The following is a 27441-nucleotide window of genomic DNA, read 5'->3' on the forward strand; positions in this document are numbered from 1 at the left end:
ACGCAGCAGTGGGAGCAGCCAGGCGGGATGCTCTCAGGTGCCCGTGGCCACGGATGGGACCATGCAGTGCCACTCACTTCCTTCCGTGTCCTGCCAAACAAATCTGCATCCCTGCCAAGCTGACAATCCTGAAGCCACCGGTTTCTCAACGCCGGCCACGTGCTGTGAGCTGGAGCCCCAAGATGAAGCCTTGCTTGCAGGCTTCTGGGCTGTGCTGTGCTCGACGGCCTCTTTAAACCCTTCAGAGCCTTTACTGGGGACGGAAACATTGACTTTCTGGGAGAATGTTGATTAAAGCAACAGCGAGTGGGAGCTGCAGGGCAGTACTGCTGGGCCCGGCCCGAGGAGCCGCGCGGCGCAGTGCAGCGATGTGATGAGCGCTGCTGCACCCGAGCAGGTCGGGCTGAGCGGGAACGGGGACACAGGAGGCAGGAAACGCTTTCTGTGGTGTGCAACCGCCGTCAGCCATTTTAGGTTTCTGAATCCTATTTCCCTGGTGCTTCCAAGAGAAGCTTTTGGGGGAGTCCCCAGCTAAAACTCAAATTTGCATTTAAATGGAGTTTTTCTCTCTCTCCTTTTTTTTTTTTTTTTTTCTTTTAATGAGCAGGATGCATGGGAGACTCAGACTATTAGGTTGCCTTGTGGGAGAGTGCAGAATTCTCTCACCTTTTACTTCCCACCCCCTCCCCGGCCCCCTTTAATGCACACTTTAAATTAGACATTAAAAAAAGGGAATGGTGCGTCTTTAAGGAGGATATAATCATAAACAAATAAGTCTCGTTGCCCTTGCAGCAGAACTAATCTTCCCTCAGCTGAGCTGTGATATAGATCAGTAACAAGAGCCACGCGCAGGGGGTTCCTTTGAAATGCATAATACCTCCTCGTATAAATTGGAGTTGGTGTGATGGAGCTGTGAGATGACATATTGTGGCATGACCCCTCTCTACTGATTGTGGGTGAACCCTGCAAAGGTAAATCTAACACGGCGCACACATCAGACAATTTCATTTTCATCACCCAGGGACAAAAACATAGCAACAGAATCTTTTCAAATGATAATCTGCATGCTGGGCGGAATATTTTCCCTCCCTCCCTTCCCTTTTTTTTTTTTTTTTTTTTGCATGTTCAATTCATGATGTAGGTGAAAGGAATTATAAATTGCTTCCAAAGTTCATTCATTCCCTTCTTCTCATTCTTCCCTTTCTTTTCCTCCTCCTTTTGCTTTTGTTCTCTTTTCCTCTCCACTTTTCCTCTCTCCCTTCCTCCTGTCTGTTTTGTGGTGTTTTGTTTTTTTTTTTTCTCGAAAGAGAAAAGGAAACAGCGAAAGTTTGGCATTGTGTAAGTGCAACTGATGCATTCTTCTCATCCCCTCAGGGACATTCCAGTAATAATGATTTATAGGAGTGCAAAAATCTATGCTCTTGCTGTTACCACCTAATATCCCTCCTACCCTTCAAAAAGGGAGTTTTCCTGTGGAAAGATCTCTCTGTTCCAACCCTTCTCCACTGCTTCTCTCCACTCCCCCTCTGTCTTCCTGTGCCGTTCCATTCAAGTACTGGGAGCAATCAGCCCACATGCATCATGCTGGCCAGGAATACCTCATCCTGCAAAACCCTATCTCGTCTAGAACTGGTCCCACTTGACTGAAATGATGTTATATGTCTGTTCTTTGTTTTTCTCTTCAGTGGTTTTGTGTTGTGTGATATTTGCAGTCCCAAAGTTTCCAAAGTGATGCGCTGTGCGGGGCTGGGGGGATGCAGGCCCTGCTGGGAAGGAGAGCCCACACCGTATAACCGGGACGTGAGGTCTGGCAGCACAGCACTGCCCCAGCAGGAGGGCTGAGAGCTGCCCAGGTTGGGGCCGTCACATCATCCCATCATCCCATCCCTGATGCTGAGTGACACAGCTATTGTGTGTGCGGGGAGCGACGAGGAGATGGGTTTGTCGGTTCCACCTAGCCTGATGGCCGTCTCCTCCTCGCCAAGGAGAGGAGCGAAATTGAAGGAGAAGAGGTCAGGAAGACCTGGTCATCCCCTGCCCTTCTCCCACACCGCTCCTTCCTTCGGATGGAAACGAGGCGTGACAGATTCTGGGCCGCCTGGGACTGCTGGGATGCAGAAGGGCGCTCATGAGAGCGGGGCCGGGCGGTGACGCTGACAGCGTGGTGACAGTGACGGGTTCTTCCATTAGAAGAATGCCCTGCCATGCCACCAACCCTGCCTGGCATCCCATGGCTGCCATGGGGCAGTGGCTGGGGAGTGGCTTTGTGTCCCCTGTTGGCACGTGGGTGCAGAGGTGTCTCGCCACACAGGCTGAGTTGGAGCGTATGTGACAGGCCCAAGGCAGGGCAGAAATGCACGATGCTCCCCTTTCACCACTGCTTCGCCAGCCTCCCTTGGCCTATTTGCTCTCTCAGGCATCTAGTTCTAAAAGTTATTAGCAGATTGCTGGTTTTCTGTCAACCTCAGGCACCAGTCTCCCAATGATACCGTTGTGCTTTAATAAAATGCATCTGATAATCCTCAGATAAAGACTGAGGAGGTGGGAGAGAGGAGGGGCTGTCGCATGGATTCCTCCAAGGGACGGGGGCTAGAAAAGGGTTAAACACTCATGTTTCTAAATGGCTGAACTACTGTATGTTGTAGTTTTCAACTGCAAATCATCTTTAATAGCAGACATCACGGGATGGCTCATTACATTAAGCTATTTTTCATGCTATCTCCTGTAATATCCTTTAATCCAATGCGTTTCAAATCACCTCAGGCTAAAATAAGAGACATAGCGATGTAATAGCCTAGTGTATTAGTGGGTTAATTGCCCTGTTGTACTCTCTAGTAGATATCTCTGGAATGAGTTCTATATTAATTGTAAATTGCTTAATACATTTAACTCCTTGAGCAGCTCCGCGCTGTGTCTGTGGTGGGCGAACAAAGTTTGGGCGGTGTCCCGGCTGCATCTCGCTGTGTGCCCATGGCCCCGTGGCCGTCCCCAGCGGGGCGCCTGCAGGTGCTGCGGGAGGAAGGTCTCAGTAAAACATCACATCTCAGTCCCGTGTTGCTGTCGGGGAAGACGAATGAAGGGCTCCGCAGCGCTGTCTCAGGATGCGGCGGCGGTCACGGACGCACGCGGCGTTCGGTGTGGCACGTAATGTGCAGCTGCTAGTTTTCGAAAATGACTTCTGTAGCAATAGGCAGACGGGGCTGCAGATTTGCAGTCACTTTCCTGAAGATTGGAGCGTAAGTGCTGGCGGGCTCGCAGAGGGTAATGCCACTAATTTCCCTGGATTGCTCCCAGCCGGTGCGGGCGGGATGGGAGGAGGAGCAGCCTGAGCGGAGGCTGAGCCGTGTGCAGGTGAGGCATTGCTTGCTCATCTCTTCAGGGACATTCTGGTTTCTATAAGTGCTGGCAAAAACATTACTGCAAATTTAAAGGGAAGGTGCAGAATAGGAGTGCAGAAAAGCACTGTGCTATGGAAATGTAGGAGAAACTTTCCTGAAGTGCCACCTACTGCTTAAAACCAGCAGCAGGGTGGCAGGGATTTGAGCTTTGTCTGAAAGCCACGGCCACCGGCCTGCCTGGCCCAGCTGTGCCACTCAGCACAGTGCCCACAGCGTGCAGCTCTCCTCTGTGCCTGCCGTCTAAGGGAGATACAGTGCTTGTAAGGGTGCAGGTCATGGAGCCTTTTTGTAACACACAACTTCAGATGTATGCTTCGGTTCCAGTGCTTTTTAACAGAGCAGTTTTAATGCTCTTTACAGTTGGAATGTTTAGTGGAGAAGTTGGGCTTGGGGTGGGGGCTCAGCAGGGCTCTCCTGTCCCAACCAATGCATTTGTCCCAACCACTAACTCTTCCTGCTCATATTGCTTGCAGGGCTTCATACACAATTACTTTGGGCTTATGCCTGAGGAGAAGCTTCCAGTCCTAATTAGAGAATGTGCATACCCAAGCCTCCTAGATGGAGACTTCCTTGGAAATGTGGCCTAAGTAATGCTATTTGTGCCTTGCAGGGTACGGAGGAGCGATGAAATGGGCTCCACGTGCTGAGGGAGCCAGCAGTGGGCAAGGAAAACTGCCTCGTGCTCAGTGGATGTCAGCCAGAACCAACCCTGGGAATCAGCTCCTTGCTCAGTGCCCTCTGCCATGGAGGCAGCAAAGCAGAGGGCCGCCTCACTGCAGTCCTCTGTAGGCAATTCTGCCATAAGGTAACTGCACTGACTTCAGCAGAACCACTCTTGATCCGTATTCTGTATGCAAGGAGGAGCCAGGCACGGGGTGACGCTCTAGCATTGCCTCACCTGTTAACAATTCCTTCTGGTTGCACGAATAGTTAGTTCGGGCTTAAAGAAATAGCATCACTCTATTCCAAAACATAACACAAAGATATCTGAGAGACAAGCTGGGTGAAATGTTGATAGCTTGTAGGGGGACGTTCCTGTGGAGCTGGTTGTTCTGTGAAGAGAGCTGGAAAAAATCCATCGAGTAATTCTCTCTCCATAAAATAGGTGGTAATGCAATCTGAGCTTAATTTTGATGGCACGCTGTACTTCATAACAGCGACAACACCTTAAAAAATGTAATGAAAGGGCCTGATTTATTACCGAAATAATCCATTCAGCACTCCAATAAATAAAGGGAGAAAATACAACCAATGTTTCGCGAGAAGGAAAAAAAAAGAAAAAAGCAAGAGAAAAATTGCAGTGCGTAGCAGTTTTCTGTGAAGGCATCCAGAGGCTGTGCCACATGGTTTGGCTTGATTCTTTTAATATTTTTTTTTCAGACAAATATCGATTCGAAGCTAGATTTGCAGCTCAGGCCTGGTGTCCGCTCTGCATTTACTTCTAAAACTCTGGCCGTGAGATGCAGTGGCACACGGAGTGGCTCTGGGTGGCCAGGAGGAGGAGAAGGGGAGGAGAGAACCCTCGTGCTCTGCCTTGCAAATATTTGATTTTGAATATGCTCTCGTAGCTGTTATTATGTGCAAAGCAAACGTGTTTTCTCTTCGTGCCAAATTTGTTTTAATAACACAGTGTTACTTCTGCAAATGTCAGCTACAGCCTCTCTCCATTCTGGTGGCACTCGGCCCGGGGCGAAGGCTGGGTGTTTTATGCTCCCTCTCCATCGCTTCCATTAATCTGTTTAACATGCCGGAGGTGGCAGTGACAGCAAAGGCAATGAAATCCCTGCGTGGCAGTGCTGGTGCTGCCGTTCTGTATGCATGAGGAACCTGAGCTGCCCGAGGAGGGTGCTGGCTGTGCCCCAGAGCACAACACCCTGAAGAACCCCACAGCCCTGCCCGGCCTAATTGGCCTGTTTGTTTGGCAATAAGTGATTCCTGCCTGTTGCGGGCTGGATTGTTTTTCACACCATTAAATGAAGTTCTGCTGTATTGATCCCTGTTTTTCCAATTTGAAGCCTGAAAAGTGATGAAGACATTTTCTTGTTTTCTCATGTACTTTTCCCTCAGTTCATTTAGGTGAGCTGTCTTTAGTTCCTTGCTCCACTCGCCGTAATTGCTTCTTCAGAGTGATGCTACACCTCAGGCGTGGGGCTGCTGCCTGGCTGGCCTTCCATAGACAGACCAAGGAAGGTGAGGCTGAAGTCATCAGCAGGTTGGTCACAAATGACATCTCTGTAGCGGTGCATTGCTGTCTGCTGCTGGAACCTCAAACAGTGCCAGGGCTGAGGGCAGGACCACGGGACAGCTTCAGGCTGCTCAGTATTTGGCTTCAGCGCTGGAAGTACCGGGGAATATTAATTTTCTTTGGGCATGGATATTGTCCTCTTTACCTTTGTGAAAAATTTTGGTGTTTGGATGTTTGTGTGAGGTGTGCAGGTGGAACACAGAGAGGTGGTGCCTTTCTGCTGGTGTCTGTGGGGATGTTAACGCTCCCTGCGAGCACAATGTCAAGAAGAAACGTTCTTTCCCTGAAATATCTTGTAGTTGTGTGGATGGGAAGTGCGGGGGGCTGCGGGTTCGTGGTGCATGATCTGTCCTTTGTGCTCTTGGCATCTGTTATCGTGGAGGTCCCTGCTCCTGAACAGCCTTGCAAAGTGCTATTACAATATCAAATAATCTGTGAAGTAGACAAGAGATCAGGAAAGGAATGCAGTAGAAAAATGAGCTTGTGCCAATATATTATTCCAAGGATAGTAAAAAAAAAATCCAGCATGTGGTTTGAAAACGTGGTACTACGTAGACACATAGGGACAAAGCTTGGAAGTAATGGCCCTTGGATCTGAATGACACATTTCAGCCAGGGAACTGCACTGGACATGGCAAGTAGCAGAAATTCACGAGTCAGGAGGGTTTCAAAATTTCCTTCTCTTTCCTGCAATTGTTAAATCCTCAGAAAGAGGGTAAAAATTAGGAAAGGGGGTAATTCTCAGAAATGGGAGATCTGTTTACCACCTCAGTGGTAGGAATGAGATGGTGTGTGGGGGTTTTTTTGTTTCTTTTTTAATTTATTGTAAACTACCTTATGACAATTGGTGATAAAAGGGCTGAGCCTTTCACAAATCCATTCTAATAAAACACCGTATGACCTCATAGATATGCATAGGATTTAGAAATAACATGGATTTTAATGAAGGTACTTGAAAGGTATGGTGCCATATTGCAATTTTATGGAAGATCTTAGATTAATGAAATTAAACGTGAACTGCATTGTTTAGATGATGAACTTAAGGTCATATCTGCAGCATTTGAAAGAGAAACCTTGAGTGGAGGGTGTAGAATCATTGATTTAGACCCTGGTAGACAGCTGAATAGCAAGCATTGAAGCATGAAGGTAAATTCCCATATTTCATTGTTAGAAGGTTAGCTGGTGGCTGCCAGCTTTTCAGTGATAATCACCAACCAATTCCACCCTGTTTCAAAAAAGATTTTGCCTTTGTGTGCTAAGACACTTTTAAAAACCATTACTGTTCAAAGCAGGGGCACGCTGTTTAAAGAGAAGCTATTTCTGGAAAATATAGGATGGCAATGAGTTGATGCTGTCCTTGGATAGCGATGCTATTAAGTTCATTAGGATAATCGTCCATTTAAAATGCTTATAAGGAGAATTTAGACTGTTTGCTGAGGGTGCCAGACACCTCCTACTGCAAGTCATAGAATCATAGCTACCTGTCACCAGTAATTAGCTCTTTTGCTTCCTTAAGATGGTCTATAAGACAATGGCCCTTTCAGATTTAAGTACTGTTTTCCTGCCCAGACACACACAGGCACACAGCACACACACACAGGGAATGGATGCATGCACATGTGTTAAAATAATGGACGTGAATTTGTACAACAGGAAAATTGCAAGGAATGAAATCCTCAGGCCTAAAGAATAAGTGATAATGGAATGATACTGCCAATTACAGCTCGAGAACAGCGTTGTCACAGGGAACAGCTCATGGAGATGGAAGGATGAGGGGAGGAGAAAAGGTTCCCTTTTGACAGTTTGCCGTTAAAGTGAATTTGTCAAGGATGTTAAAATTAGATTTAACTGGGCCAGATCCTCAGATGACATAAATCAGCCTGGAGACTTCAAACCATGGGCTGGCCACACATTCCTCTTTGTTCTTTCTTCATCTTTATTATCTGCATCATAACACTGCCTGAAGGCTGCAATGATGCTTTAAGCCCCATTGTCTTAGCGCCGTACAGATGCAGTAAGAGAAGGCACTGCCCTGCATTCCCCTGCTCTGGGCACTGTCTTTTATCACTTAAAACATCCATGGGTTTTACAAAACCTACCGTGTGTGGGAGATGGACACCTTATCTCAGCCAGGCTTTGGGCTGTGAGGCAGTCTGTGGGAACTGGCCTCTTTCCAGGGTGGGTGAGATGAGCTGCTTTCCACAACAGCAAGAGCAGTCGGGTTCCCTTCAGTGAGTACTGTTGCATACCAGAGTGAGTACAGGGGGATGAGGGCAAACCCAAGGGGATGCTCACAGGTGGGAGTGGGGTGGGGTGGGTGTTGTTCTGTGTGCATTCTCCTCCAGCCTGAGTTTTTGGCAGGCTGAGCGAAGCTCTGCCACATCAGGAAAACTGCCAGTAAGGAAATTAGAGAAGAAATAGTGTTCGATAATGGTCATAAATGCATTATGATCATTCCTTTCGTTAGAAACTTCCTTGTTTTCTCCCTGGTGTGCACCAAAAGCAGCTTGCACGTAATTTATTTGTGTGTGTTTGGGGAGAAGAGGCAAAGGGAATAAAATCTAAGCCGTTAGACATTCAAAAAGGCAGCTGGGAGATGCAGAGATGTGATGGTTATGAAAATGAATGGAAGCCATGCGTCCAAATCCCTTGGTCGTTCTTGAAGATCTTGTCCCTAGAAGTTATCTGACAGTCCATTCAGAATGGGGCGCTGCCTCTCACATCTCCAGCATGCGTCCAGGAGCAGCTGGGCAGTGAGAGCAGCTTATGTGGGATCCGAAGGGCAGCTGCGTCCCGCTCCCCTCTGCAGAGCTTTCTGCCGTGTGCAGCTCTTGGCATCAGACAGACTGGCCCCGCCATGCCCAGTTCTGTGGAGCTGGTTTGCTGAGCTTCTCACAGATCTGTAACTTTCCACCCTGTGCTAAATCTGCCCACAAATATTTTTTCATTTTGTAAGGAATCTATTGGCATTGGCCACTTCAGAAATGCTGACCCATTAAGTCTAAACAGGCGAGTTAGGGCATGTGAAATATCAATTGATTATAAAACCCATATTAATTGACGTTTAGCAGCCCCACTAATGGAGAGGAGCTCATTACATAGCAGTTAACCCTCAACGCATATATATTAAATAATCAATTAGTATTTATTTAACATACAATCACCTCCCTATTAGAGCTAAATTAAAAGCCTCTTTATGGAGGCCTAGCAGAAGGCGCTGCACTGTGCTAACCTGCAGCCAGGAACGTGCATTAACAGCATGGATCTGTGTTACCTCCGCTGCCCCCGAGATGCTGTCAGTGACAAACTGGAAGGAGGGCATCGCTGTTACACCTGGCTGTGGGAAGGGGAACTCAGCCCTGGGCTGGGATGGAGCAGAGAGAGGCACAGCTCATGATAAATCTTCCATAGAGCCGTGGCAAGAGCAAAGAGCTCCTGCAGCACAATGTGTTGTGTAGGCAGATCCTGCTCCTAGGAGGGGCCAGGCTAAGAGGGAATTGGGGTAGAAGGGAAAGTCATAATTTCCCCTTTGAGGACAGATCGGAAAGGTGCTGCTCGTCCCAGGCTGAGCAGGGTGTGCTCTCTGTGCGTTTGGCACATCTCTCAGCTGCAAAAAGGAGGCTTTAACACCACACTGCTTCTTATAATCAGAATGTTCAATTAAAACTCGCTCCAAATGGTGCGAGGGGTGAGGCTGCATAGGGAAAGGTGAGCCAAATTTCTCCAGGATTAAACACAGTGCCAAAAGAGCACCCACAGCTCCCGGGCAGGGGAGGGTGCTCACAACGGGGATGTGCTGTAGGTGTACCCAGAGATGTGGGACACAGAAGGGAAAGGCCTGAAAGTAGAAGAAGAAAAGTATTTTCAAGGGTAAAAAAAAAAATACCAAAGAAAGGAGAACAAGGAGAGCTGTGGGCAGACAGCGATGCTATATAGAAAGCAGAGGTGGCACGGTTGGGTAATGGAAATAGGGCAAACTGGGGAGCTGGGAAAGGAGGAGAACTAAATTGCTCGAAATGAGTCTCTCCTGTGTTATGTCCTGAGCTGCCATTTCCATCTGTGTGGAGCGCTGAATATAAGCAAATGGATTTACACCAAGCAGAGATAGGAGTAAGGGCCTGGCAAGGAAGAGTAAAGCACGGAGCAATTCTCTTTTCCTTGGAGCCTCGGTGAGTTTTATATTTGGGTCTAATAGGCCCCAAACCTATTTGGAGTTGAATTATATCACCCCTGCCCTATGCAATAATCTGTTTTCTGGTGGGGGAGAGCTGGGAAATCAAGCAGCTTCTCCAGAAGTCAATTTTGGTTCTCAAAATGGAGCCAGCTTGAGAAATAGTCATTGATCCACTTCTCAACTTGGAGCAAATTTCCATACAAATAATCAGATGCTCCCAGCTGCCAGAGTTTGTAATGCTGTGTGTTCTGCTGGGTGGGGTGGGAGGGCTGGGAGAACTGGGGCTGAGCAGGCATGCTTGCTGCTTTGGGTTCCTCCTCTTTGCCATACAAAGTCTGAATCGGGAGTTGCGGGGGGGATGGGAGAAGATGCCTTGCCTGCCCTCTTGGCAAAAATAAATGAGCTAATGAAAGCAAGTTGTTTGGCCTCGTCCTCAGCTGATGGAAACTGGAGCTGCCCTACTAGCCTCAAAAAAACCTTGATCCATTTAGGCTCCTGAGAAAGTATCTGTGAATAACCCAGGGAATGCAGCTTGATCAGACGCCCTGGAAACTTGGGGAGCTCTGACAGCAGGGCAGCTGATTCCATTTATACACATGTGCAAGGGGGTCTGTGCCCCCCCAGCCTCTGGCTGCCCTGGAGGGAGAGCCCCAGCCCTTCTGCTTCAACGGCTGTGGAGTGGCAGAGGGTGCCAAGAGGTGCAGGGGGGACAGAGATAGGGCAGGACCAGGCACATAACCAGGGATGTACTGGGGGGGGGGGGGGGGGGGGGAGTCTTTGCTGAAGGGATAAGCAAAATTAAACAGGAGGAATGTGGCAATACTGTATGAAGTGTAAGGGTAATAATGATCCCGACAGAAAAAATTACCTAAAACATTTTGGACCCATCCAGAGACCCAAATAGGATATTAATTATTAGAACATTTAATTGTATTTCAGGCCACCTCTGCTTTTCATCTCTGCTGTGCAGTAAAGTGCAAGCATGTGTCAGCTCCTGCTCCCCAAAACTTGGGAGGACTTTGCTGTTTGCTGCTCTACGGTAGAAAGAGACCTTCGTGGTCTTTCCTCTCCAAGGACAGCACCGGTTGCCTGAGCAAGTGATGGTCACCTGTATTCACAGGTATATGATGTATTTTTAGCACCTGCAATAAATTACTGCTTCTTTCCTTGCAGCTTCTGGAAACATTCCCAGTCCTTGGCGTATTCATCAGGATCGTTACAATTCTGCTGCCACAAAGAGGGAAGTATCGTGTTCTCCTGTTATTTATTAGCATATGCTGGACTGTGAGGGACCGTGGTGGGGAGGGGAGCCCTGCTGTGAGGGGCACGGGGTAAACACAGCCGAAATGACAGCAGCAGGCCTCATCACAGAGCGTTAGCAATTCAAACAGCCACGTCAGGCGGAGAATTTGAGAGACGGATGTAACACAAGCAAAGGAAGAACGTGGCAGTTTGCAAACAGTGAGTTGGGTGATGTTCTTGTAGGTGTGTTCATTCTTGAAGCACCTCGAAAGAAACGCAAATGAAATGTATGGCGGGCAGGTCTCCGTGCAAGCAAGGCCTGTTGGAGCTTCAGGTCAGAGATGCAGGAACTTCTTTATCTCGTAGAGAGAGATAACAAGAGGGCTTTTGGAAAATGTGAGAAAACCATTGGAGGTCTGGTTTTGCCTAAAGGCACAGTGGGATGGATGATGGAGTCTGAGGAGTGGGGAGTTGTGTGCTATTCTATTAATAAAAGCAGAAGGAAGTAGCAGAACAGAAGCAGTGGAGCAAATCCCAAAGTCAGTGCCCCACCAAACAGGCAAAAAACTCACCAAAGAAAAGCTGATGAATTTCCAGGGTAGAATTTGTTGGCAGACAGACTGGGCTGATGTTTCCTAAAGCAACCAGCTTAATCCCTCCATTCTGCAAAGGCAATGCCAAACAAAAGAAAGCTGCTCAACATTTTCTATTAGCCTGAAATTTTGCTGCAGAGAAAATGATAACATGGAAGGAATTTCCTTGGGAAAGAAAAGAGAAAAGGGTGCTGTGGAATTATTTTAGTTCAGACGACTGCAATGCTAAAAATGAATTCTGGGGCAGGACAATAAACTCATACACGAATATTAATTCTGCTTGCAGTCACCCAAGGAGTTCAGTCACTGAAGCCCATTCATGGTCCGTGTGCTTCCACAGCCTCAGAGGGATGCTCCAAAAAACTTTGAAAAGCCCAATCTAAACACGTTTGTGCCCAACTTTCTAAAGATCCTCCTGTGTGGCTGCAAAGAATAAGTAATTTCTATCTGTAACACGTTATGAAGTCCTCGGGAAGTAGGCACCGGGGCAGTGTAAAATGGTTATTTTAGCCTTATCTTCTCTTACAATTGCTTGTTCTCCATCTCCGCGGAGGGCAGCTGGCAGCACAGCGCTGCGGTGATTTAAGCCCACCAGGCTGCGGTGTTGGCTCTGTTGTGCAGCGCCTGAGCCGCTGTGCAGGACTTGGCCATAAACCGCACAGCCCAAGGAAGATGTTGCTTGTTTTCCAGGACAGGATGAAATCACCCCGTGCATGTCCTCTGTCTGTCGCCTCTCCGGGCAGGGAAAACATAAATGCCTTTCCCATCATTTTATTTATTGCCTTTCTGTGTTTCCTGGGAAAAGCCTATTTTTATTTTCTAGCACTTTTGTGTGTGAGTCTGTGTGGGGTAAGCATGTGTGTGTGTGTGTGTGTGTGTGTGTGTGTTTAGGAGGTTAAAAAAAAATTCTTGCTGTCAGCAAGTGATGTTACAAACCTGCTCTGACAAGGCTGGTTGTATATTTACAGTTGGTGAGAGCGAAGGCTTCATCAATCTTCACGCTTTGAAAGGGACAGGCCCGCTCCCATGAGCACCTGCTCCGGGAGAACAGCTGAACTGTGACTTTCCAGGGAGCTAGCTGTAAATTTTAGCCATTCCCCCCGCAGCCCACGCATGCTTGAGCTCTTTAACCTTCCCAGGCTGGCAGGAGTCCCAGCAATCAGTTTAGTGCAAAGACTGGGGTTCTTTTTAATTAACCTTTTGTTTCCCACTGCAGGTGTTTCGAAGTTTCTTAATGTTAAAAAGGAAGAGGAAAGAAGCTGTTTGCAGAGGTGCATCCACTCTCTTCCACTCTTGCTATGCTCGGTGATCAAATGGGAGCGGTCTTTCTCATGTTTCTGCTCCTCATTTGCCTCCTGCATGTAAGATTATAACAACATCTGCTCCGAACCTCTGTAGGCATCTACACAAAGTATTCCCGTGAGTACATTTCAGTTCTGTCCTGCAAGGTCACCCTTCCATCCTTTGTGAGGCATCTGCTTTTCCAACCCACTCCGCTTTCTCCAGGCAACGTTCTCCCGACGCCTGCCTCCCTCAGTGGGTTGATGTTCTGTTTAATTAGTTTGGCCTCTCGCACCCGGCCGGGGGAAGTTTGATTAGAGACTCAGACAACACTTCTGTTCCTTCAGCCTCCGGTCCTCCCAGAGCACACACCCGATGGAAGGAGAAAAAAATGCCCTTTCCTACAACTCCAGCCAGCCCGTCCTGCTTGGACCATCCACGCTGGTACGGCACACAAGGCTGGTGAGAAGTCAGAGCTTAGAAAACGTCGTGCTAGAGCACAGGGACAGGGTTTACTTATGTCGTGCTTGGGAAGCGTTGCAGTATTTTTACACACCGGAACAGGTTGCCCAAGGAGGCTGTGGATGCCCCATCCCTGCAGGCATTCCAGGCCAGGCTGGATGTGGCTCTGGGCAGCCTGGGCTGGTGGTTGGTGACCCTGCACATAGCAGGGGGTTGGAACTATTTGATCATCGTGGTCCTTTTCAACCTGGGCCATTGTGTGATTCTATGATTTTTTAATGTAAAAGCATTCGGTTTTCTTCAGCGCTTGCCCTGTTAATAAAGAAAGCTGTATCATTTGGTATGGCTAAGCACTGACAATATTTGCTGCTTAAAGGCTTGCCATGTGAAAACCCAGCTACCTAAATCCCAAACACCTCATTTCAGAAGGGAAATATTCCCGCACTGTAAGAAGAGAGTGCTGTTGTCCTATCAGAGCAATAAAATCAGTTGAACAAGACTGTTGTACCTCCAAGAAAATTCATATGTGGAAATTTATCACAAGGAAAAAATACACTTAAGCCCCACTTAAAATAATAAAATACATCTTTTAGAGAAAGTTTCAGACTTTTCTGGGTAAGAGGAATAATGGTTTCTATAATTTAATAGGTGCTAAATTTGGTGAGGAGTGCCAGCAAATCCATTTCACATAATGATATTTTATCTCCCCTGAAACGGTCATTTTCACAAATGCCTTTTTATTGGTTCCCTTGTCCCACGAAGCACCCAGGCTGGAGCTGGGGTGTGTATAGCAGTGGGGATGGGTAGGGAAACCAGTCAATAATGGGGACACAAAACATGGGCAGGATCTGCACGAGGGTTAAATGTGCTCCCTGTATATAGAGAACATTTCTACTTTGACCCGCAGGGCTCTGGCTTTTTAGCACTTGCTCCTGTAGGAGTTAAGGTGGGTGCAACTATTAAAAACCAGAGATGACCCACATGGAACCGTGGGTGAGAATAGCATAGAAAAGACTGAGAATAAAACAACCAACAGCCCTCCCCTTCTGCAGTTTGTGACCACCGTCCCTAAAAAGAAACTGAGTTTCAGGAAAGGGAATAGAGAATTTTTTTCTGGTTGGGAAAAAGAAGTGGAAAGTTCAATGAATAATCAGATCAGAATAAAATGGAAAGAAGGGGAAATATGTAAGGGTTGGTCTAAAGAGGCCATGCATGAATTAAAGTGTGATCCATAGGCTTGGCGTGAAACGGTCAGCGATATTCACAATCAGCACAAGGTCTTTGCTGCCCGCCCCCTTATGTGCCATATACCTGTAATTGCCATATACTTGTCATTCTGTTGCATATATTTTTTTTCAGTTCTGCCACCCTTGGAATTCTCCCATCGTAGGTGGTGTGTTGCCTGCCTGGGAGCTCCTGCAGCCCTGCCTGCGTGGAGGAACAAGGATGTGATAATACCGGGCCCTGGAGCTGCAAATGCAGAACGAACCAAGGAGTAAAAGAATTGACAAGACAAGCAGTGGTGGGAAATGGAGGGAAGACTGTGAAAAAGGTTATAATAAATAATAAGAAATGTTGCATGGGCCAAAGGAATAATAGATCAGCGATGGAAAGACTCTAAAAGCTGCTGAGGGTTATTTATTGATGGACATTGTTTAAAAGAAAAAAAAATCAGTGACAGTTTTCCTTCGTGTTCACCAAGGCAGATGGCGGGGCAGGTGCCAGAATGAAAGATAAATTTCCTTTTGCATAAAGAAGAAATATTGAAGGAAACTGAGCAGAGGTGATGGAGAAATTAGAGCGTTGAAAGACCCTGAAAGCACGCGGTCCATGTCAGCCCTCTCTCAGGATTTTCAGCTGAGTCAGCAGAAAGCAGGAAAAACTGTTGCGGGAAATGAGAACCTCTTTGAAGACCAGTAATGGAGAGGTTCCTGCAAGTGTCACGTCCAGAGGTCTGAGGAAAGCCTTCCAGGAATTAAAGTTGGTGGTGCAGAAGGTACCTCCGCGTGGCTGAGTGGCCAACGTGCATCGTAATCTGGGACTGCAGTAGAGACATAGTTAGAAGTTATGAATGTAATGAAGGGAAACCATCAAAGATTCAGAAATTGGAAGCTGGGCCAATAATGGGAGAGGAAAACGGACAGAGGGTTTCTGAGGACTTTGTGCAAATCATGAGCCAGGGAGAGCCAAGAGATACAACTTGTGCAGTGGCAGCAAAGGTTGGGTGTAACACGTTCAAAAAGCATAACATGGAGTGGAAGTGATGAGTGTGGGACATGGAAGCGCCTGGTGGAGCTCTGAGCTGGTGGTACACACAGAGCTGCTGTGAGGATGCATTGGTTTCTGTTGCCTTGGCTGTGAGCGGGGGGTTGGGGGGGTCTGTGGGCACCGGAGTGAATGTAACTGAGGTACAAGAGAGACATGAGGAAAGGAACAAACCCTGCAGGAGCTGAGGGCACCTGGCCTGGCTGGGGAACCTGCAGGGTGGGTCCATCCCAAGGCCAGCAGCTGTGCCTCTGCAACATGTGCTAGGGAGTTCTAATTAACAGCTCTCCAACCGTCCCTGCAGTGGGTGAGTGCAAATTAGACGGCTGTTGTAAACATGGTGAATCAGACTTGCCAACGGTTAACCAGGAGGAAAACCGTTTATCTGAGAGTGGAGTTTGTTTTTTGGGGGGCAAAACAGCATCACTGTGGGTCTGTCCCCATGGCCGTTCATCTGATATCCAAACAGCATTAAATCACTCATCGTTTTGCTCACAGTCAGCAGGTAATGGGGGCTGACAGGAAGGATCTGTTACTGCGTGTCCTCACGTCTTTGTTTCAGGGAAGCCTCCTGCCCTCCTACAGCGGAGGAACGTGGCAGCCTGCACCCACGTTTGCGCACACAAACCCCACCCTGTCGGCTGAAACCCCTCAGAAAGTCCCATCGGGTGATGGCCGTGACGGGGTTGTAGGGGGCCTTCATCAGCCCTCAGCTGGGGGGTCTGCGGTGTAAGGAGGGAGCGAGGAGGGAGGTTCTCCAGCACAGCTGCACCGCAGAGCTCGCGCTGCCTGGGGGGCCCGGCCCGCCTCGGTCCTCAAACAGAAGGAAGCGAGGAAAAGACGACGCCGCGCGTCCCCTGGAAGCAGGGCATGCCCGCCGCTCCCCGACGGCCGCAGCAGCAAAGCGCTCAGGTGCCGCCTCGTGCGTTGCGAGCCTCAGCCGCGCGCTGTGCTCCGCGCACGAGGCGCCGTGCAGCCCGGGGGGGCGCAGCTGCAGCCACGCGCACACCTCGCGCTGCGCGAGCCGCGGCCGTGGGCGGGAAGCGGTTGCGGGGTGCCGGGCCGCCTCAGCGCCGCTCGCCTCGAAGGAACCCCCGAACCGCCGCGGCTCAGGCAGCGCCCGCCCTCCGCCGCTAGAGGCTGCTGCACACCTCGTTAAACCGACGCCCGCACGGCCGTTCGCGGCGGATCTCGACGGTAGGTGCGGCGCGGATGGGCGCTCCGAGGGCAGCGGGGCGGGGCGTCGTGCGCCCGGCGGGGGGCGGCCCCGGGGGGGGTTCCTCACGTCGCGGTTTTGCTCCGACTCCTGAGGGGACGGTCCCCGACGGGGAGCTGTTGTGTACCGCAGAGATGCGCGAACATCCGTAAAAGTAAATACGTAACGGCCCCACGTAAACACGTTTGCAAAGGAATCCTGGCAAGCCCAAGGTAAACCCTTGTGAGAAACCCTTTGTCTGAGGGGCACCGCGGTTCTCGGGCAGCCCCGCACGGCCTCGCGCCCGGGAGCCCAACCCGGGGCCGGGAGCACCGCGCGGGTCGCAGCGCTGCGCGCTCGGTTCGGGCTGAGCGCTGCCGGGCGGTTGTGGTGCTGCTCCGCTCCGCTGCTGCTCCCGCAGGACAGGGCGCCCCTGCCCTCAGCTGCTCTGTGCTGTGTTTTCATTTCTGCGTCTTTCACCAGTGACGTCGGTTCAGGGTTTGGGTCTTTTTTTTTGTTTGTTTGTAATTATGGGGTTGTTTTTTTTTGTCAACATCCATCACGCAGTGCACAGTGCTGTTTAAAACCAACTACAGCAGTGGACTGACCACGCTCTGTAAGGGATTGCGCTCTAATGCCCATATCTGGTGTCCCACGGTATTTCTCCTTGAGCCCTCTGTGCTGCACAGCTAGGATAAGTGCTGGCATCTTCCGCCTGCAGAAGGCCAAAGGGACACTGCACCATCCGCATCCCCAGGGCTCGGGGTCACCTCGTGGTGTGCTGCTCCCACGGCCCGGCTGTGTTCACGCAGTGCTCTGTGAGCGCTTTGCCCAACCAACAGTGCTACGCACATTCAGAGCTGCCAACAAGCGAAGCTGATGGGGCACTGTCAGCCTTCCCGTGGGCTGCGTGTTAGGCAGCATTGCTGCTCTGCCTTTTAGTAATTTTATGGACCCGATATTTTAAGGCACCAAAGGGAACGATGATGTTCATTCGACATGTGAGATTATAAAACAGTGAAGTGTTTGTTTGCATGGCCTGGGTTGGTAATGCCTGTTTTAGAGAGCTTGTTTTATTACCAGCTTTCTGATGGGGAAGAGCGGAAACAGAAACAGCAGAATTATTATCATTTATTTTGTTGCAGTTAGGTTTTTATGAAGATAGGGATGCAGATGGATATATAGATATGCACAAGCAACTGTAAATGTAAGATGAAAATAGATCTGCTTGCCAAAGCCGAATTCTTGCCGCTCTTTGCATCCTTTCCGGGGATGTTTGTCAGCTGAAGAACATCAGTGATTTGCTTTAATGAAGTATAAAAAGCATGCAGTGGTGCGAGGGAGTCTTGTGGGCAGAGATGAATAGATGGGCCTCGCAGGCAATGTGAGTTCTGTTCCGCTGTTTCATTGCTGCAGTCCTGGAGGCTTTGCACCCATGAAGAGCTGTGTAGGTACTCAGGTGTTTGGGAATGGGATATCCCAGGCTGGGTTATGTGGCAGTAGCAATGCATGCAAGTGTATATATTTGCATCTGGTTGCGTATGCACAGTACTAACGAGAAGAAGTAAGAAGGTTCTGCTGGCTGACATGCATACGGTGTTTCCTGTAGGGCAAAGTGGCTGTGCAGTGTTCTGCTGCAATGGGAGCCCGTCTCCATTCGCTGTGTTTTGTTTGAGAGAGGAAGTTACAATCTGCCCTTAGGTGTACACCTGCATTCGCTATAGAAACTGAGAAATCTTACCTGGTGATGGGTTGCACGTGTGCAGCTGGGGGCAGAATGAAGCCCGTGGTTGGTAACAGCCACGCAGGCGTCACCTCCATCCTTTTTTCCTGGGATATTTTTCTGCATGACGAAACGTTCCCCTTTTTTCCTTTTCCAGAAGGACCCCCTGTAGCATTTGCTGTGTTTATCACTCACAACTGTGGCATTTCATTGCTGCTCCATAATCAACAGTAATTTTCCCCATCCTACAGTTGTAAAAACATCCGTGCTCCCTCTTACCAGCGCTGTGGATGCCATTAGTGTGCCTTGGGATGGCCATATTTTGTGTTCAGATGCATTGCTGTTGTGAGCCTCTGCCTTTCTATGGTGTGGTTGCTAGAAAATGGATTAAAAATGAAATGCACATACTGCTTTGTTAGTTTGTTTTTAAGGAAATCTGTTTTCCTTTTAGCTCCCGATTTGATCAAAGACTGCACTGGAGTTAATGGTGTGGATTTTGCTCAGTTTATGATTCTTTCTCTGAGATAACATAAAAGGTGTTGGGTCAAGTTTTGTTTACGTTGTGATCTGTGTAAACGCCGCGGTGAAGCACACTCCCACCTCTTACCAGGGCTGAAGCAGTGCCTGTAAACTAAATCAAGTGCACAGCTGTAGGCACAGCCTACAATAACTGGGCTGGATAGTAAATATGAAATCTGTGTTGATCTGCCAACCTGCTCCTTCATTTCTCCTTCGTGCTGCTGCTACCCGGACATCATGTCCGATTCCCTGCAGCTTTCCTCCTGACAGGTAGCAATGGAACAGTTGGTCCAGGAGCAGCTTGTTCTGTGCCTGGTGAGGTGGGAGGGTGGGACGCTATCCCTGACTCGGAGTGGAGAGAAGCCCTGCTCTACCACCACCACCTCAACCAGCCAAGTAAACATAAAACAAATACTGCCGTATTCTTAAGTTTAGCGTTAAAAACAAATGTAATACATACTTTTGTAATTACTATCAGCTTTAATTGTGCTTACACCAAGAAACCCTAGCTGTAGACATAGTCCTGCTTATGTACAGGCTGTAAAAATTGGATAGTTAAAAGGAAGTCTCCATGATGCACGCAGCCTGCTACTTGAAGACAAGGTTCTGTGATTCCAATTGCAGGCAGTCCCAAGTAATTCAATGACAACAGTGCTGTTCCAAATGGACTCCATGACAGCAGAGATGAATCTGGCCCTAGCGTGTTTCTGCAGTGAACTGTCGTGTTTTGTCCCCATTCCTCCTATGGGGTGCCTCTGCCGCTGCATCTCGCAGCGCTCTGCAGGGACACAGCGAGGCTGTTTTGCAGGGACAGACCGAGCTTAGCTGTCGTTTCTCTTTGTGGGGAGTACCCGTGGTGCCTTTGTGGCCCACGTTTCACGTTCTGTGTGTACGATGGGATGTGATGATTGAAGCCTGCTACCTGGGATCCGCAATGAATTGTTTGTTTTCTCATGAAATGTTACGCTTCTGCAGTTCCTTCCCCTTTGCACACATACGTGTGCGTTCACACAGGCACACCGGGGCTTCATCATACAGCAAATTGCTTATACACATGTAAGCAAATATCTTCTCAAATCATCTCTTATCGCCAAGTGGGGTGTGGTGCTTGTTGTTCAAGGGGTTGAGGTTGCCTTTCAATCTGCCAGGGCCAGCCTGACACCAAAAATAAACAGCATAAGCCTGGAATGGTTGTCACAAGGGGCAGAGAGAACTTGTCAGGCAGGAGTGTGTGAGCCGGCAAGATGATAATGTGGCATGACACTTCTGAAATGAGACACCGGTTGCCATGGTGAGGAGTCAGGAGGGACTATCTCTCCAGAGGCTGAAATAAAACATGCTTTAAATGATGTTTGATTAGAATTTAGATCATGTAACTGAGTGGCTGGACCCTTCCCCCCCCCCTCCCCCCCTTTTTTTCCCCCCTCCCTTTACTTGTTGTCATTGCCGTCTTTGGCTGCTGGCGGAGTTCACTTTGGGAAGAAAGGGCTGTGGGTGCGGAGCAGCCCTGGCCGTAACCCCTCTGCTCCACCACTTCCAGCGTGCTGAGAGGTTACTGAGTTCCATGCCCAGTCAATTATGCTCCTCGCTAACTCTCCTTGCGTTTTCCACTTGAGTCCATCATAGTTTAAACCAGTTAAAAACGATTCCCTCTGCTCTGAAAAACAGATAATCAATAACACCCTGAGAATATTTCTTGTCTTCGTTTGCTTTCCCTGACTGGTCCACTCAGGGTATCCGTCATCTTGCTAATATATATTAAAAAGACAGCCCATGAGGTCTTAAGCACAGTGTCCTTCTTGGACTCCTCCTATCAAAAGAGGGTTTTAATGTGTTTGCGTGCCAGGCTAAGTGGTGGAAGGAACCTGAACCAGAAAGCATGTGAGAGAATGATGCAAAACATTGAGGCCTTGATCATGAAATGAGGCTTTTCTAAAGTAATTTTAGCTTTCTTTGCAGTTTAATACAGTGTGCTGCTCAGTGTATTTCTCGTGTCATTCCCAACAAAAATGGACAACACAACCATGGGCCACAAAGCCCTTTAATTCTTTGGTACCTGTTGGTGTATCCAGGCATTTTGAAACCTTGAAGCAGATATCCAATGCATCAGTAAGTCTGTTGGACAGTAATAGCCAAGTCCAGTGCTGGCTGGATGTGGATAGAAGCAAGGGCAAATATACCAAGTGCTGAAAATCTCAAGATCACTTGAGGGACATCTGTTTCTTGATGTAAATCAAACAGCTTTGCTGGTGTTAGTGCACACCATACCAGGGCCGGAGTTCTTTTAGGTGTCATCTCTCACTGCTGTGAGTAGAAGGTGCTAAAATACAGGGGGCTTTTTTGCATGCTGAAGCAAATTGAGTTTGATGACTCACTATTGGGAGTCGTTGGTAAGTCCGTATTGGACCAGTCAATGCAGCAGCAGGTGTTATTGGTGATTTTTTGCTTGAAAGGCAGAAATTTAATCATGAGGACTGTACCATAGCGTACACCAAATGGAGATACTTTACACGCTGGTAAAATTCCCATGCAGCTGTGAACAGGGGTCTATGTAGCTAATAATGATATTCTTATATACACACTGTAAATGAGCTTCCCCTTTATCAGCACATTTAAATTGTGGTCATTTGCTTTGGTAATTGAAATAGTTACAACAGGCCAGTGAACATGTGACTGCAACTGCGTTTTTCTCAGCTATTAAAATCTCTATGCAAGACCATGCTGATTAGAGTCTCTATTGTGTGTATTTGGGGGGGGGGGAAGACCACGTAGTGGCTATGTATGAGATAGAATGTATTCCAGGAGTCACACGATGCCCTGTAATTTATGGGAGACAAAGAGGTACATTAGATATTGTTAGAATACATAATAATCCTCTGGCAATAATTTATTCAGCTTGCAAGGTTAGGATCTCCATAATTCTTAGTTGCTCTCTAATGAAGACTGCTGATGCTTATTATATATTTTTGTGTACATTAGAGGTACCTGTGAATATATGGATGCTGTACTTGCCTCCTGCTACCCCACTACTCAGAGCTGCCAGGGGGACTCTATTGTGCGGACCATTTGTCTAACTAGTCCGGGAGAGTGCACGAGCTGTATTGGCTTCTTGTCAGAGGCTCTCTGTAACACTTTGCCCATAAAACCATCTGCTGTGGATTCAGCCTGCTTTTCTCCTGCTGTTAGGTCACCCCTGGCTCTGGGTCACGGACTTCAGCAGTGCACACTGTCCATCTGCAAACCCAGACAAACCAGACAGACGTTCCCACAGAAGGGTGAAGCTGGGCGTCCCAACCTGATGGATTTGTTGGTGGGATGGGGTGGGATTCAGGGAGTGATGACAACTTCAGAGGAAAGGCAGTTCTGAATGGAGAGGTCTCAGCCCATCACTCTGTTGATGGCAGTTTTCTTCAGGAGGCATCTCACACTTCTGGCATCCTCATCTCACAGCCGAGCTATTTTTCTGCTTAGCTGATTCCAGAGGAGTTCACGCTTAAGAATCAGTGGTGAGGAATGGGTTAAAATTATTCATAAGGCTTTTTATGCGTATTAATTAGGCGCTGCTCTATTTTATCACCATACTGCACTTTGTACAGCAGTTTTCAAAATGCTTTAAGTAATGTTTGCTATGCATCCCACAGTCTAATCTGCCACGTAATTCAGGTTATCCGTGCCATGGAATTTACTTACCACTGACACAGAAATTAGCCCCGAAGTGCTGGAAGATCCCAGGGCTGCCGCTGATGGTTGCCTGATAGCAGCGTAGGCCTATAGCTATGTTATACATTGTTTTCATGTACCGGTTTATCTTTCTGAAGGCAGTCAGCACTGTGGTCATGCAGACGTGCATTATGATGCTCACCACCAGCAGAGTCGAGAGAAAAGCCACTTGCAGCTTCTTGGAGTGCAAGGCTGTAATGTGAACCATCAGAGGCTTGTAGCAGTGTTGGTCTCCAGCCCTGGTTCGGTGAACCACTCACGTGGCAGTGGCACCACTTCAAGAGCTGAGGGTTGCTTTGTTCCCCGTCCCAATTTGGGGAACTCTGTGGTGTTTGCTGCAATGGCTGCTGTAGAATGGAGGCTGAGGAGCCTCCCATTTCAGGACAGCATTTCTAGTTCAGTTTAGATTTTACCTATGTTGTTTGTCGAATCAGCAGTGAGGTTACTTCAGTGATGTGTTTCAGTGCTTGGTTCCTGCACACGGCTGTCTGGAATGCACTCTGCCTGTTAAAGCCAAATGCATCCAACAGCTCCTGGGTTTGGGCCTCGACTGATAATTAACAAAACAAGCAAAGAAGAAATGATCTGGAAATGATTATGCTGGTGCTTGAAATGCCTTCTGTGGAAACAGACTTCTTTTCCTTGAACCTCGTATTAAAACCTGTAAGATTCTCCCGCAGAGAATTTTGCAGGTTTTCCCACTGTATTTCCAAGCTTGCCTCCCCTTCCCACGCTCCTTTCCTTTGCCCGGCACACATACAGCCTTCCCGCAGCATTTGCACGTGCTGCTGTAGCACACAGCTCTTCTGATCCCATGTCAGGTGTCAAATCTTTAATATGATTTCCTACATGTTTGACTAATCAATGCAGAACATCATCACGAAAGATAATTTTACCCTCTGGCACTTCAGGGACAGGATAATGAGGCCCGGTGTTTTCCATTTTTTATTCTTCCACAAGAATCTACATTTTTTACTCCCGGCTAATTGATTTAAGTTCATGGAGGAAGGTTTTTTTTTTCCCTTTCCCTTCCAGTTCTTGGATATTAATGGATTCTAGTGAGCTAGCAGAGCTGTGTGATCAGTCTGTTTAGAGATTCAATACAGTGCCGTTCTGACCTTTCGGAAGCCAGGGGAAAAGCATTCGGCCCAGCATGTTGATCCCACGTGAGCACTGCAATCTCTGGCAGTCCGGAGCTTCTCGAGCTGGCTGGAGGTACGGACCTTGTGCAGCAAGAGAGGTCTGACCTCAGATCCTTCGTCTAACAGGGGGAAGTGCAGCTTCACAGCCCAGAAAGAAGGGGGTTCATGACCTTGCTCAGGAGGCGGTGGAAGGCATAGGGATGGGAGCAGGCATCTGTGCACTGCTCTGAAAGCCTTGGTCAGAAAATATGGCGTGGCAGGGAGTGAGTGTGAAACCGTGGACACAGGCGGGATCTCTCAGCTCTGGCTCTCCTGGTTTGGTCAGAGAATCGTTCCCCTCTTCCTTCCCAGCAGAGGTGGAGCCCTGCTGTTCTCGGAGGAGGGCTGGGCAGGATGCTCACTGATCGCCTGCAGGGCTGCAGGAGTGAAACCAGCAGAGCTCCATCCCTCTCAACAAAAATGTTTGCCCAAAAGTCCTGTCCTGAATTCGTGTCCACAGTTCTTTATGAATGACTGAGTGAGAGATGGAGGGGACAGAGCTTCAGGGAGTCCTGTTTGGAGTCTGCTCTAGGCTTCAGCTGAGCAGTTTCTGTCCAGTCCCTTGTACCCCAATGTCCATGCAGACATGCTGTTATGGGTGCTACCTGGCAAGGACGTGGGCATTCCTGCCTTGCGGGAGACCAACTGAATGGCTTCAAAGGCTGCTTCTCACTTGGCAGCAGTGTGACAATGAAGCTCCAGGTGCAGAATGTGGGCATTCCCTGGTCTGTATCATCCCCATAGGCCACCAATGCACGAGGCCCACTGGGGGAGACCTGAAGAGGAGTGCGTTCCCACCTCAGCACGGACCTGAGGCTCTAAAAAGTGCACTAGGCAATTTTTTATGGACAATTTGTGTATTTCCTCTGTATTCTACCCCCATTAACTAGAGTTATTTTTGTATTATTATTTTATTTTAAGGGTGGCAGCAGCTTATGACAGATCTGTTTAGGGTTAGCCCTATTCATAAATTAAGTGGCAGATAAAATTTAATTTTTCTTATAAGAAAAGCCCATAGCTCCTTAAATTGCTCATTTAACATCACTGTAAAGTAATACTCCACTTTAGAATGGACATCGTATTAACTTTAAAAGGCCTATTTAAAGTGACGGTTGTCAGTGAGTGAAAGCCAGATATGGTAATTTCGAGTTACAAATCAGAGTGAGGAAACTGTAGAACGGACAACCTTGTTAACACAAGCGCAACGGAGGAAGCACCGGGGTCAGAGTGCCGCCACGGAAAGGAATAAAGACACAGCACCAAAAATATGTCCTATAATTAGGGCAGCTGTAAGAGTCAAGGTTGAAGATTCTTCACCATGACATGTCTGATATAGAAAAAGTGATAGCCAAGAGTAATCACTTACAGGCAGCGAGCCTTAAAGGAGCAGCGCCGCTCTTCCCCTGGCAGGGCAGGGGAGCCTGGGAGACAAAGGGCGAGGGGGCACAGCGAGGCTCCGGGCCGGGTGTGGGGGGGGGGGAGGGAGGAGCTGGAGATTTCAAGGGTCAGCACTCAAAGGGATGGAGAGCCACGAGCGGGCATTGCTTCGCAGGGAGGTTTTCTGATCACGGGGTGGAACTGAGCGGTGTCTCGGGGAGCACCGCGGGTTGCGCTGGGTGCTGCGGGGGTCTCCTGGGCTTAGAGAGATTGAATGGGAATGGTGAACCCCTCTGGGAGAGGGGGGGAAGGAGGAAGATGGAGCCGTGTACGTAAATGGATAAACAGCCGTTAGTGGGTATGCCGGGCAGCAGGAGATGCTGGGGAAGGGAAGACTGGGAGGGCACAGAACTGCACAGGCATTGGAAGTGCACAGGAAGAGGCTTTAGAGCAGTGAGCAAGCAGTGGGCACGCGTCCAGTTAGATGAGCGTGGGATGCACAGTTGCTTCTTCCAGCCCGGCCTTCCATAAGGCCAGGTGTCCCTGGGGGTGGGGGGACAGAAAACACCCGGGCCTGTCTCGGACTCGGGAGCTCAGCCTGCCCCTCTGCTCGGCTGGGATAGGTGACAGACCAACAGATAAAGCCTGGAGCACACCCCGTGCTTCCTGTGGGAGCCTTCGTGCCCTAGGGTGCGTAAGAAGGAAAGCAATGGGGAGCCGTCCTTGGCACGTTGGAGGGCTGAGCTGGCTGAGCTGCTGAGACCTGGCCTGTGCTGCTTGCTTGGCAAAGGCTCTGTTCTCTTGTCTGCAGTGCCCAGAGGAAGATCCTTTGCCAGCTAGGTCAGAGTGGAGGAGCAGGCAAGGAGATGTTTCTATTAGTGGAAGATGCTTCCTCAGGTGATTCCGGCTTTCTGAGGATCCTTTGGGATCTGTGGAAACCTGGTCTCTGCCATCCCCACCACCCTGTTGCGCAGCAGGAGCCCGGGAGGCTGTCGCAGGAGAAGCCTTCTCTTCTGCTGCACTTCCTTGGGGAGCAATTCAGTCCAACCAGCTAATGCAGAGTGACAGGGGCACATGCTTTCCTCCTTACTCCCCGCCTCCTCCATGGGATCCACTTGAAACGATAAAGGAAACAAGTGCCCTACTCCCCAAACACTCTTCTTTCTCCCCATTAGAGCCTATTACACAAGAGCTGATGTAATTTAATGTCGCCCATCTCCAACTGAGCTTTCCTGCTGTGTGTCTGAGAAGTCTTGTGCTGGACCGGGCGCCTGTGGTCTCTGGGAGCTGCAGTGCTCCCCTCTGCATTTCTGAATCATCCACAGCATCTCTCCAGACAAGCCTGTTCCCTGCTTAGGCTGAATGGTTTCTAACGGTATTTAAAGGTTTATCAGTAATAACCACAAGCCCTTGAGAAAGGGATTGCTTGACTTTGCTTTGGGCTACCGCCTCCCCTCCCATTGCTATCACAACAGATTTAGTTACCTTACATCAATTTTTGCCTACCTGCTCGTGGAGCCAAACCTGTCTTCGAGGGCAGGAGAGTCAGCCTGCCTCTTTGGACATCTTCGGTACCCATGGTTTGGTTTGCATCGTGCTTGCTGTGGTTTCAAAGGCAGAAGTGAAGCAGTGCTGCTCCTCTGCACCGTTGCAGTGGCAGTGGGCACGGAGCTGTGTGGCAGAGCAGAGCTGGGCGGCTCGGTTCCCACACAGCCCCTTTGTCTGCCCGTTTATTTTGCCTTTGTCTTGGTCGACCTGTACTTGGGGACGCTAATTCGATTTTCCATTGAGAGGTGTGGATATCTATATTATTTTCCTAAAACTCCAGAGAATATTATAAATTTCTTTTTATTGCTTCCAGCCATGTTATTTAAAGTAATTAACCTTAATTTATAAATTTTTATATCAAACTGCCTTTTAACTTTTAGAACTGGCAGGAGAAGTCCATTTCCCAGGGCTCCTAATAGTTCTCCATTTAATCAAAATTCATCCATCAGATTCCAGTGTTAAATCATCTTTTAATTGGGAGTTACATTCTGGTTAATAGTTTTATAATTCGCCGCCTC

General features: G+C 48.6%; 1 protein-coding gene and 1 long non-coding RNA gene across 24 annotated transcripts in view; one reads left to right on the forward strand and one right to left on the reverse strand.

Moving 5' to 3' along the window:
• The window catches only part of MRM1 (mitochondrial rRNA methyltransferase 1), a 38250-nt gene extending 22201 nt beyond the window's left edge, over nucleotides 1–16049 (forward strand). For 4 of the 21 annotated variants that reach the window (XR_005840877.2, XR_005840873.2, XR_005840878.2 and 1 more), the window contains 3 exons: nucleotides 4009–4203; nucleotides 5466–9812; nucleotides 10991–16049. The gene's annotated coding sequence lies outside the window, so the exon portion shown is untranslated. Of the gene's footprint in view, nucleotides 1–4008; nucleotides 4204–4778; nucleotides 5442–5465; nucleotides 9813–10990 lie in introns of those variants that run through there. The other 17 variants (XR_005840889.2, XR_005840890.2, XR_005840888.2 and 14 more) reach the window with 16 other exon arrangements.
• Nucleotides 16050–17343: 1294 nt separating this feature from the next.
• On the reverse strand, nucleotides 17344–27082 carry LOC121107286. Of its 3 annotated transcripts, XR_006931856.1 has the most exons (4): nucleotides 26882–27082; nucleotides 20532–20754; nucleotides 18597–20421; nucleotides 17344–18515 (listed from the first exon to the last, which is right to left on the reverse strand). It is a non-coding gene; the product is annotated as an uncharacterized LOC121107286 (long non-coding RNA). The 3 variants fall into 3 exon arrangements; XR_006931857.1 differs by lacking the exon at nucleotides 20532–20754; XR_006931858.1 differs by lacking the exon at nucleotides 17344–18515 and having other exon boundaries at nucleotides 19563–20421; nucleotides 20532–22589.
• Between the last annotated feature and the right edge of the window lie 359 nt (nucleotides 27083–27441).

Source organism: Gallus gallus, chromosome 19 (genome assembly GCF_016699485.2).
Source record: "Gallus gallus isolate bGalGal1 chromosome 19, bGalGal1.mat.broiler.GRCg7b, whole genome shotgun sequence".
Lineage (NCBI taxonomy): Eukaryota > Metazoa > Chordata > Aves > Galliformes > Phasianidae > Gallus > Gallus gallus.